Consider the following 13,118-nt stretch of genomic DNA (forward strand, 5'->3'; position numbering starts at 1 on the left):
GAAAGAGTCCAGTCTCCGAGAGTCTTTGTTTTTTGGGGTCGGGGCTGGCTGACCCTGCCATTCCCTGTGGTTGACCAACTAGACCAGCGAGTTGGGTGCCGGGTGGGTATACAAGTACTCATGCCCTTTAGTGGGTACAAAGTACTTGCGTTCCACCTTTTAAGAGATGGGGGCCCAATGAGGCCGGGTGTCTGCCACAGGGCATTTGAAAACTTAGCCACCCCTACATGGAGAAGCAAGGCCACCCTACCCGGTGCTGATGGGGACAACATGTTAAACAGAGAGTCTGAGGGCTCCTCCATCTCCTCTGCCTGGAGGTGGAGGCTTGCTGCCACCCTCTTTAAGAGTTCTTGGTGGGCCCTGAAGTCCTCCTGTGGGATGGAGGGGGGCAGGGCCGCAAATCGCCTCCTCCAGGTGGGGCGAAGAGGCCGGCACTAGAGGGTCCACCACCTGGTTGGACTCTGGGCATAGTGCAGAGGATGTACGTTACACCAACTCCTTTCTCGTGGGTCTGGAGAAGGAGGCCAACAGTGCTTCTGAAGCTCTGGTCACCGAGCAAGCTCCCACCGGGGTCTGTGCCAGAGGCCACGGTGCCCACTGGTATCATTGGTCTGGCCACAACACTCTGTGCCACCACCTGCTGTGGCACCGGCAAGGCCAGCTGTTCGGGTTGGCTGGCCTGGCCTGGCCCGGCCCATTGAAGGACGGCTACGAATGGAGACTGGGCTAGAGTAATATCTGCTGCGATCTCTGGATCGGGAGGAGCAGCGGTGCCAGGATCTACGATGGCCACGGAACCGCAATCTTGACATAGAGGACTGCTACCAACGGTAACAGCTACTCCACGAATGGCCTCAATGGGTGGACCCACACCAACGATTGACACCTGGGTCTGCAATGTCTTGGCGGAGACTTGGAGCGGGAACAGCGTTGACAATCGTGCCGTGACCGACTACAGTACTCTCTCCGAGACAAGGACCGATGGCAATGCCTGCCATGGTCCCGCCGATATTTGTTCCTTGAGCACGAGCGGTGCAGAGAGTCCCAGCCGAACAGAACCCAGCCAGATAGTCGGCGTCGAGAGCAATCCACCTGGACTCTGCCCTGAGTGATTGCTAGGCAGTGATCAGTGTTGGGAATGTTCCCTCGATCGAGACCAGTACCGGGTCGGAGGCGACTGCTGAGATCCCAGCAATGGCTTGCCTCTGGAGCACGGGGCCAACATTGGCGGCGCTCCGGGCATCGGCATGGACATAACATCCCAGGCTGCCTGGAGGGCTTCAGGCGTAGACGGCATCCGGACATTCAGAGAGGTCTGTTCTGAAGGGGCTGGACTACTCAGCTCAATGTGGGTCAGTGGCCTAAGGCCCGGTGGGGAAAGAGGACTGCCCAACATGGGCCTCGCCTCTGTCCCAGACTTCCCTCGGTGCCACTGCAAAGAGGGAGTCTTCCTGGCCCTCATGACATGCCCCATGGATGGGGAGTGGTGCTGACTGGTAGATGGCACCAGACGGTCACCACATACCAACGCCGTGGTGCCGGGTACCGGTTCGGAGCAGCATGCCGGGGTCAGGGTCAGCGCCGACTCCATCAGGATGGCCCGGAGCCTAATGTCCCTTTCTCTTTCGGTCCGAGGCTTAAACAACTTGCAAATCTTGCACCTTTCGCTGATATGGGTTTCTCCCAAGTAGCGCAAATAGTCTGCGTGTGGGTCACTTCTTGGCATAGAACGCCTACAAGAGCCGCACGACTTAAACCACGGGGTACGCCCCGGCTCGGGCTCACTAACTGACTAAACTAACTAAAACAGCTAACTAACACTGAATGAATGAACAGTTCTGGGGATGAGCTACAGCAAAGCTGGAGCAGAGCAGTTCTGACGGACCTTCACTGGCAGCAAGAAGGAACTGAGGGTGGGGGGGAGCGCGCAGCTCCCCATATACCGCGGCAGCCAGGCGCCACACCATGGGTTGCGGGGGGAGCTCCCCCCCATGGGTACTTCTAGGGGAAAAACTTCCGGCACCGGTGCACATGGCGAGCATGCACACCTATTGTGGAATACACATGAGCAATCACTCAAAGAAGAATTAAAAGTTAGTGAGCTTTTGGCATTCAAGATCAACAGGAACAATTCTTTGTTGAACTAATCTAGTATCTGAATCACCTATATCAACTCAAATTAAGGAAGAAATGTCAAGTTCATTCTCAGCTTTCTCAAAATAATTTCTTTTTGGCCCAAAGTAAAATTAAATTATGTCTCAAAACAAAGGAGACCGTTTTGGAAGTTTTGAACAAAATCCATTTAGCCCTTTTCAGATTAGTAGAAAAGTTTCCATAAGAAAAACAAAACATGTTCGAACTTCAATTTGAAAACTGCTTCAGTTTAAAGCAATCTGCACAGTTATAGAGCTGTCCTTTTGAAAAGGCAAAGACATTCAAAAAAGTGTAAGGTTTCTACAGCAGTATTAGTTCAGCAAAACTGCAGTTAAGAATGTACATCTCTGGCCTCAATAGATACAACCTTGCTCTGTATATATCCATTCAGAATGCTGCTGCAAATATTTTCTTAGCCTTTCACTTGGGCCCCCACCCATCACCTCTCTGCATTGCCCCTCTGCCTCCCTTCTCCAACACATCAAAGAAACTATTTGTCTTCACTTTCAAGGCCCTTCAGAACCTATCCCCCACTCTACCCATCATCTCTCATTCACTATCAAGATGTCAGCTCCTGCTCCTGATGAGTCCATGCTACCAGCCTCCATTACCCACTTGTTAAATTCTCAGACTCAAATTCGGTGTTCTCTCCCACACATTTGGGAGGAGCTCCAAGTAAATGTCTGCAAAACTCACTATCTTTCAAATCCCTCACTAAACAACTCCTTTTCCATACTTACAAAAAACCTGACAGCAATTAGGCAACTGGTGTGCTGAGACCACCCTGCATGAAAAGGATCCTAAAGGGAGCAGGAAAGAATCCCCTAATTACCCTTCATGTGGGAACAAATGATAAGGCTAGATTCTCGTTGGAAAGTATTAAGGGAGACTATGCTAGGCTGGGGAAGACGCTTAAGGAAACTGAGGCTCAGGTAATCTTTAGTGGGATTCTGCCCGTTCCTAGAGAAGGGCAACAAAGGTGTGACAAGATTATGACTATCATCAGATGGCTTAGGCAGTGGTGCTATAAAGAGGGCTTTGGGATGTATGGCCACTGGGAGGCATTCATGGACAGAGGACAGTTCTCTCAGGATGGACTTCATCTGAGTAGGGAAGGAAATAGACTTCTAGGATCGAGGCTGGCACAACTGATAAAGAGAACTTTAAACTAGGAATTTGGGGGAGATGGTTGGGAGATGTCCAGGTAATCTCCATGCTGGATTTTAGCATTTAGAGAGAAGAAAACAAAGTAAGAAAGGATACAGCTGGGGGTAGGAGAATGTATACAAGGAGGAAGGGCAGTGTGGATACCAGTCTAATAGGTTATACTGGCTGTAGAATGACTGTGCCTAATAGGGTACAGAATGTGAGCGAGACCAAACAGCAAAAATTAAGATGTTTGTACACCATGCGAGGAGCCTAAGTAACAAAATGGAGGCACTAGAGCTACTGGTGCAGGAAATGAAACCAGCTATTATAGGGATAACAGAAACATGGTGGAACAGTAGTCATAACTGGACTACAGGTATTGAAGGGTATGTGCTGTTTAGGAAAGACTGAAATAAAGGGAAAGGTGGTGGAGTAGCATTGTACATCAATGATGAGCTAGAATATAAAGAAATAAGAAGCGATGCAATGGATAAGACAGAGTCCATCTGGGCAAAAGTACATTGGGGAAGACAAATAGTAGAGCCTCCCCTGGGATAGTGCTTGGGGTGTGCTATAGACCACTGGAATCTAATTTGGATACGGATAGAGCCCTTTTTAATGTTTTTAATAAATACTAATGGAAACTGTGCGATCATGGGAGACTAACTTCCCAGATATAGACTGGAGGACCAGTGCTAGTAACAATAATAGGGCTCAGATTTTCCTAGATGTGATAGCTGATGGATTCCTTCATCAAGTAGTTGCTGAACCGACTAGAGGGGATGCCATTTTAGATTTAATTTTGGTGAGTAGCGAGGACCTCATAGAAGAAATGGTTGTAGGGGACAATCTTGGCTCAAATGATCATGAGCTAATTCAGTTCAAACTGAACGGAAGGATTAACAAAAATAAATCTGCAACTAGGGTTTTTGATTTCAAAAGGGATGACTTTCAAAAATTAAGGAAATTAGTTAGGAAAGTGGATTGGACTGAAGAACTTATGGATCTAAAAGGTAGAGGTGGCCTGGGATTACTTTAAATTAAAGCTGCAGAAGCTATCGGAAGCCTGCATCCCAAGAAAGGGGAAAAAATTCATAGGCAGGAGTTGTAGACCAAGCTGGATGAGCAAGCATCTTAGAGAGGTGATTAAGAAGAAACAGAAAGCATACAGGGAGAGGAAGATGGGAGGGATCAGCAAGGAAAGCTACCTTATTGAGGTCAGAACATGTAGGGATAAAGTGAGACAGGCTAAAAGTTGAGTAGAGTTGGACCTTGCAAAGGGAATTAAAACCAATAGTAAAAGGTTCTATAGCCATATAAATAAGAAGAAAACTAAGAAGGAAGAAGGGGGGCTGCTTAACACTGAGGATGGAGTGGAGATTAAGGATAATCTAAACATGGCCTAATATCTAAACAAATACTTTGCCTCAGTCTTTAATAAGGCTAAAGAGGATCTTAGGGATAATGGTAGCATGACAAATGGGAATGAGGATATGGAGGTAGATATTACCATATCTGAAGTAGAAGCAAAACTCAAACAGCTTAATGGGATTAAATCAGGGGGCCCAGATAATCTTCATCCAAGAATAAATTAATTGGCACCCGAAATTGCAAGACCATTAGCAAGAATGATTTGTAATGAGTCTGTAAACTCAGGAGTTGTACTGTATGATTGGAGAATTGCCAACATAGTTCCTATTTTTAAGAAAGGGAAAAAAGGTGATCCGGGTAACTACAGGCCTGTTAGTTTGACATCTGTAGTATGCAAGGTCTTGGAAAAAATTTTGAAGGAGAAAGTAGTTAAGGACATTGAAGTCAATGGTAAATGGGACAAAATACAACATGGTTTTACAAAAGATAGATCGTGCCAAACCAACCTGACCTCCTTCTTTGAGAAAGTAACAGATTTTTTAGACAAAGGAAATGCAGTGGATCTAATTTACCTAGATTTCAGTAAGGTGTTTGATACTGTGCCACATGGGGAATTATTAGTTACATTGGAAAAAATGGGTAATCAATATGAACATTGAAAGGTGGATAAGGAATTGGTTAAAGGGGAGACTACAATGGGTCCTACTGAAAGGCGAACTGTCAGGCTGGAGGGAGGTTACCAGTGGAGTTCCTCAAGGATCAGTTTTGGGACCAATCTTTTTATTACTGACCTCAGCACAAAAAGTGTGCTAATAAAGTTTGCGGATGATACAAAGCTGGGAGGTATTGCCAATTTAGAGAAGGACCAGGATATCATACAGGAGGATCTGGATGACCTTGTGAACTGAAATAATAGTAATAGGATGAAATTTAATAGCGAGAAGTGTAAGGTTATGCATTTAGGGATTAATAACAAGAATTTTAGTTATAAACTGGGGACGCATCAATTAGAAGTAACGGAGGAGGAGAAGGACCTTGGAGTATTGGTTGATCATAGGATAACTATAAGTGATATGGCTGTGCAAAAAGCTAATGCGGTTTTGGGATGCATCAGGAGAGGTATTTCCAGTAGGGATAAGGAGGTTTTAGTACCGTTATACAAAGCACTGGTGAGACCTCACCTAGAATACTGTGTTCAGTTCTGGTCTCCCATGTTTAAGAAGGATGAATTCAAACTGGAACAGGTACAGAGAAGGGCTACTAGGATGATCCGAGGAATGGAAAACTTGTCTTATGAAAGGAGACTCAAGGAGCTTGGCTTGTTTAGCCTAACTAAAAGAAGGTTGAGGGGAGATATGATTGCTCTCTATAAATATATCACAGGGATAAATCATGGAGAGGGAAAGGAATTATTTCAGCTCAGTACCAATGAGGACACAAGAACAAATGGATATAAACTGGCCACCAGGAAGTTTAGACTTGAAATTAGATGAAGGTTTCTAACCCTCAGAGGAGTGAAGTTTTGGAATAGCCTTCCAAGGGAAGCAGTGGGGGCAAAAGATTTATCTGGCTTTAAGATTAAACTCAATAAGTTTATGGAGGAGATGGTATGATGGGATAACGTGATTTTGGTAATTAACTGATCTTTAAATATTCATGGTAAATAGGCCTAATCCCCTGTGATGGGATATTAGATGGGTGGGATCTGAGTTACCCAGGAAAGAATTTTCTGTACTATCTGGCTGGCGAATCTTGCCCATATGCTCAGGGTTTAGCTGATCGCCATATTTGGGGTTGGGAAGGAATTTTCCTCCAGGGCAGATTGGAAGAGGCCCTGGAGGTTTTTCGCCTTCCTCTGTAGCATAGGGCACGGGTCACTTGCTGGAGGATTCTCTGCTCCTTGATGTCTTTAAACCACGATTTGAGGACTTCAGTAGCTCAGACATAGGTGAGGTTTTTCGCAGGAGTGGGTGGGTGGGTGAGATTCTTGGCCTGCGTTGTGCAGGAGGTCAGACTAGATGATCAGAATGGTCCCTTCTGACCTTAGTATTTATGAATCATGCCAACCTCTGTCGTCTCATTGTTTCCTTGTACTCCCCTTCTGCATCTATCTGTTGGCTCTTATCTTTTATTTTCAGCCAATATTTGCTTGGCATTAGTTGGCAAGCTTAAGACTATAAGCTCTTTGGGGCAGGATAAGTCTGTTCTGTGTTTGTACAGCACCTAGCACAATGGGGTCCTCGTCCATGACTGGTGCTAGAGTGATACAAATAATTAGCAGCGACAACATTTAACAGCATGAATGCTATGTGGCACTTAACTCATGTTTAAAGCACAGCGCAAACCTTTTAAAAAAAAAAAAATCAACTGTTAGATGGCCTGTGCATCTAAATTCCTAACTCAGTGCTGCATTAACATAGAATGTCTGCATTTAGAATTTTTACTTTTAAAAAAGTGTACTTCCAACTTCATTTATAACATAGTAAATTCCTATTAAGTAGCATCATAAAAAGTCAGATAATCAGTTAATTTTATTTTTTAAAATTATTTGGGAGTGAGGATTGTATACTAGTTGGTGTATATCCTAGCTGATCTCTCACACATCGGGGGGGGGGGGGGGGGGAAGGGGAGGAGAGTCTGTCTTGCCTAACTTGAGAGCATCCACATTCTAACAGTGAAAAAGAAATGAAGGCATATACTAATGTTATGAACCTTGAAATTTTATATTTTTATACTACAAGTGTACTCGTGATTGTTTGCTACTTGAATTTTGACAGATACAAAATCAAATTCTTAACAGGAAAAATGTTTCACATGAAAACCTTAATGAAAGCAAATGCCAAGCAAATATTGGGTTCAAATTGCTATAAATTAAAAACACAATGTACCTAAAATGAAGTAAATTTGGTTACTAACTACTGTACATTTTATTCTCCAACCTGCGTGAAACTCCTTGCTTGATGTCAGTAAAAAGTATATTGGAAGGGTTTGTTCTGCTACTACTTTCCCACATATAAAACTAAGTTTTTAATATTCTCTGCTTGGTCCTAAGAGTTCTACTGAGGTCTTTAGAAGTACTCCTCTCTTCATGTGGGTTCCAAGTTTTTTTTTCTACCTTGGAGTTATCAGGACCCTAGATTTCTGTCGAACTCCTATTGCCTTTATTACAAAAACACAGGTTTGTAAATAAAATTCTGTATGGTACAGCCAAACTCAAACTATTATTCAGTACATTGATATCTAATCTTGATGAAGTTTTCTGTAGCACCAAACGTACAGAAGATTGTCTCAGTCCCAAATAGCATATAATCTTGTTTAAAAAGGAGGCAATAAAAATAAATTAGCATGTAGTAAAGGAAAAAAAAGTGTTGGATTTTTTAAACTAGCTAATAGGATGCCATGAGAGACTAAGATACATAGTAACTGACAACATAATTGGCACTGCACTTCAACAAAATTTGAGCCCACCTCCCAGGGATTCAATAAATGTAGTAGATTTCTTGGGTTTTCCATCAGAGTGGTAGCACCAGTTGTTAGTCTTAACCCAGTGTACTGGCCAATATATTCAAGAGGAGAGCATCTAACAAAAAGAGGTCTTCATCACAAGAGGTATTCAAATATTCCACAAATCCAACTGCTTTTTCACCATACCATTACTGCCTCCAATGGTTGATCTATATCAGGTTCTCTTTTCTTCATTTCCTCTTGGCACCAGAAAGCTCTCAGAGAAGATAACCAGTTTATCCCATATTTATTTGTCAGATTTCCAAAGTCAAACTTCCCAAGCCTTTTAAAAATAAAGTAAAATGATTAACCAAAAACTGACTATTCTTGCAAAATGAGAAATGCAATTTATTTGCACAGTGTTCAATACTATAAGGCCTTAACTCCCTGTTTGAGGTCCTAGGCACCACACTAGAAAATTTTTAGGTAAGATGGGAAACCTGTTTTGCTGACCAACATGGAATAGTTGCCCCTTACCCTAACAAGGTAGGACAGACCCATAAGCTTAACTACTTTAGAAGTTTTAAGATTTTGGTTAAAAGATTTCTTAAAACCTCAACTATAGGACATCTTTACTACTAAGCCACTGTCAGGGGTAATAGAAGCCATATCTACTCTACAAATCATGGTCAATGCAAACAACATTAGCATACAGCTGTCAAAGTTTGTAGATCACTTGGGCACGTACAGACCTAGCTGCTTGCATTGGTGCTGGGCACACTCAACAGGAGCACTTGTGTCTATGCAGAAGTGCTGTGCACCTGGGGTAGATACCCACTGTGCCACATACCATTATCTGGTGCAATTCTTTTTGGGAAATTCTTGGAATGTGTTGGATAAAAATGAGTTGCCCAGAGATCTCTGGAACCTAGGCATCAAGTTCCCAGCATGCAACTTTCTCCATCCCATAAAGCCATCCATATCCCATAATTTTCATGCATTTTTGAAAAAAATTCCACAAACCCATACAGCACTTTTCTATCTCCACTATCTCGGACAGAAGCATGGAGCCTGCAGAGCTCTGCATTCTTATGAATGTTGCAAATACAGGACACATGATCTTCCTGCATTTGCAGACCTGCAAGGAAATACTGCAAACATGGGGGACATGACAATTTCTTCAAGGACAGTCTGCCGAGGAATATAGCAAAAAAAAAAAACAAATTTAAAGACTTTTTGGGGCATTCCCAGAGCAGCTGCAGATGGTGCATCGCTGCTTCTGGGCCCAAGAAAGTAGCACGGATTGGTGGGCGTGCATTGTAATGCAGATTTAGAACAAGAAGCAGCTGCACACCTTTTGGATGCAAAAAGCCACATTCCTCCATCTGTATGCCCAGGTTGCCCTAGCCCTCCAGCACAAGGACAGCAGAATGAGAGCTGTGTTGACAGTGGAGAAGTGAGTGGGCAATCGCACTGTGGAAGCTTGCGACACCAAATTGCTACTGGCCAGCAGGAAATAATTTTGTAGCTGAAAAAGCTACAGTGGGGGCAGTTGTCATGCAAGCGCATAGGGCTGCGCAGGACTGTGACTCTCAGCAACGTGCAAGAATAGCAGATGGATTTGCAAAAAATGGGGTTCCTGAACTGCAGTGGGGCAATGGATAAGCATGCATATCCCTCTTTTGGAACCAATTCATCTTGCCACAGAGTACATCAACAGAAAGGGATACTTTTCCATGTTCATGCAAAGCACTAAATCATGCGACCTTTTTCCTGTCCTCTTTCCTTATGCATGCATTCTGCAATATTTGTTCTGAACCAATAATGATAATTTGATTCTCCAAAAATAGAACTTTGACTGGCAAAAACAGTGCAGAAAAACAATATGCAAAATAACCATAGGCAATATTATTCTAGTTTAATAAATTAACAGGGTGGAATTTTAAAACTGGAAGGGGAACAAACATTTATGTTGATTTGAGTGCCCCAAAGTAGTCTGTAGTGGCTACACATGCACCAACTGTGGTACACACAGGTCAGTGTATGTGAAACTGGTTTTCCTTCCCGTCTTCCAGCATGGAGTGCTCAAGATAAGAATGCAGCCCACGATGCCACTAGGAATGTTACAGGGCGTGTAGTAAGCAGCAACTATGGAGTTCTCCAAGGACTGCAAGGGGTCAAGAGTTTGGGGGTTTTGGACCCAACCAAGGTTTGCAGCATTTGGGTTTGCTGTCTGAGAAGGTGGTGCATTTCCCTCTCCTGGGACTCTTGGCCTTTTTCCTTATCCATGTGTTGGCCCATATTAGCCCTTCAAGCCTTTTGTTCATGGTCCAGTGCAACACTGGCACGCAGAATCTCACAGAACATGTCCTGCCTAGTCCTCTTTCTCATCCTCATCAGGGTCAGATGTTCTGTGGATGTCGAGGGGGCACAAGACAGGCATCCCAGGGGCTGCTGATAAAAACAGACAGATGCGCCATTGGATTTACAATCCCAGTGGAAAAGGTAAGATACGTTTCAAGACACCCTTCCCTTACTCCCATAGGCACTTTTAATAAAAAAAGCTTATTGACACTTCAGCTTTGGTGCGCCTTGGCTCAGCATTGCCCTCCAGCTCCAACCAAGGTGAGTGTGGCCCACCAGTGGCAAGGGCAGAAGGATTTTTGGTTGCACAAAGCTATACAATTTCAGTTCCTGTTCCATGGGAAAGAATATATGGCAACGGCCCTGAATACAGGCATTATTTTCACAGGCAGTGGGGACTGTAGCTGATCTCTCTCTTCCCTGAGGATCATAAAGGCACAGAGAATACAGCTGCTACCAGCAACCTAAAGCTGCCTGGGCCTGTATATCACTAATTTGTTTACAGCCGAACTCACCACAGAATGGCATGGGAAAGTGTCCTATTGTGGAGGAAGAAAGAAGGCAGTCATCCCTAGAAACTCTTGAGAGAGGATTTATGCTTGGGGGAATTGTGCACCACTGAGCGCTTGTTGAATTCATGCGTCTTGCAGATGTAGATGGGGGCTGGGTTGCAGCTGAGTGGGGATGTAGAAACACATGGGGATTGGAGCAGATGCGCCTGAATAATTGGGAGAGTCTAGGAGTCAGCCAGGGTCTGCAAGGTGGAGGCTCCCTAACAATCCCTCCCCTCTACCTGTCCCGTCTCCACCAAGCTCCTGTTCCATACTATCCCCACCCACACCCAACCCTCCAAGTTCACTGCCAGGCTCCTTCCCAGCAATTATTTCACTCTCGCTCAGCTCCTCCATTACCCCTGACTCCCGCAAGCCTTTGCACTGCTTCTGAGGGGTGTGGGAAATATGGTTCTGCACTGTAGTTTGAATGAATTACTCAAAGTTCTGTACTAATATGCTTAGTAAGAAATCTGTCAAAAACCATTTCTTGAATCTTTTTTGTTGTCTGTATTGTTACAGACATACTAGCAGGTATTTTGAAAAAAGTTACCAAAATAATTGAAACTGACATGATTATATTGACAAATAAAATATGCAGAATTTTAAAATGTGCACAGAATTTTAAATTGATGCAAAATTCCCCCCGGAGTAAGGATTGCAGAGTATCTTTCAGTAGGATAAGAGAGGCCGTCCCAATGTACGTTAAAGTGCTCCATATGCCTCCCTCCCCACAACCCAACAGGGGAATGAAAAGCAGATGCCAAATCTACCTCTTCTATACCTCTCTCTCTTCTCATATGTGTAAAATCATGAAAAAAGTTTACACCCATGTCTTGTTAATCTTGGGGATGGGATGGGCATCATCTTTAAAGAAAAAACTGCATGCACATACTTACCCAAGTTCCCTTCCCCTTCATTGGGCTCATTTGTGCTTGTCTGGGGGGACTGGCTAGACTGTGGCAAAGTCTCAAATAGATCTTGACTGGCAGCATAGAATCCCCCGCTACATCCCCCTCCTGCCCCCATTCACAGCAGGGGTGTCTTGGGCTCATCCTTTGTCAGTGGGGGCACTGATGGGGTCTCCATCACATATGGCATAAAGTTAGTTGCAAGAGATCTGCAGGGCAGCACTAGATCTATTGGTGGTCTTCCTGACCTTGTGGTATCCCTGGCTAAGTTCCTTTGCTTTCAGGCAGCACTGCTGCTGATCCCACCATATCCCTTTTCCTTCTTCCCCTGTGCAATCTCCTTGTGGATGTCCATGTTTCTACAGTTAATCCATAGCTGTGCTTGTACAGCCTCTTTGCCTCACAACCGCAGGAGATCCAATACCTCCCATGTTCTCCAGGCAGGTGTACATGGAGCTGGCATAGTTGTTGAGCACTTGCCCACAACAAGGGTAAGCTGCTAGGTGTGCTAGCCAAGGTGGACAATGAGGAAAAGGCATTTCAAACACACAAAAGGGAGGTGGTTTCTGGTTTGTGACCTCTGCGCTGTGGACTTTACAATTGTGACCAAAGCAGTCTCAATCACAAGGAATGGGATAGCTGCCAGAGGACTGTTTGGGCTGACAGGTCATGCAGTATCTACACTCTCACTTCATTTACTTCAGTAGGTTGACCATGGCTCTACACTGTTCAGGGAGGGGTGTTGGGGGGGGCGGAGGGGGGTTTGCCTCGTAAGAGGGTACTTACATCAGTCCAAGACAAGTCTAAGCGTAATCTGAGGGCAGATCATGCACAAATAGGTTGACGTAAGGTGATTTATGTCAACCTAACTCTGTAGTGTAGACCAGGCCCTAGACTGGCCCAATTAGAGACTTGATGAAAAACTGGCAATTAGCAAGTATATTTTCCTCTTATCACTCCTAGTCAGTCTGAATAGAACTCCCAAAACACCGATGATAGATCTTATTACTAATCAAATCACCGCACACAAATGCCAGCTACTAAAGATAAGCTAAATGTACAGACAAATGTTTTGTTGTAGTAGCAAGAATGTATGAAGGGATGTCTACATTGCAGATCTGTGAGGCCTGCTAGATGTATGGGCTCTTCCCAGGATGCAGTCAGGTCTCTAGTA

This window comes from Dermochelys coriacea, chromosome 2 (assembly GCF_009764565.3).
Source record: "Dermochelys coriacea isolate rDerCor1 chromosome 2, rDerCor1.pri.v4, whole genome shotgun sequence".
In the NCBI taxonomy this organism is placed as follows: Eukaryota; Metazoa; Chordata; order Testudines; family Dermochelyidae; genus Dermochelys; species Dermochelys coriacea.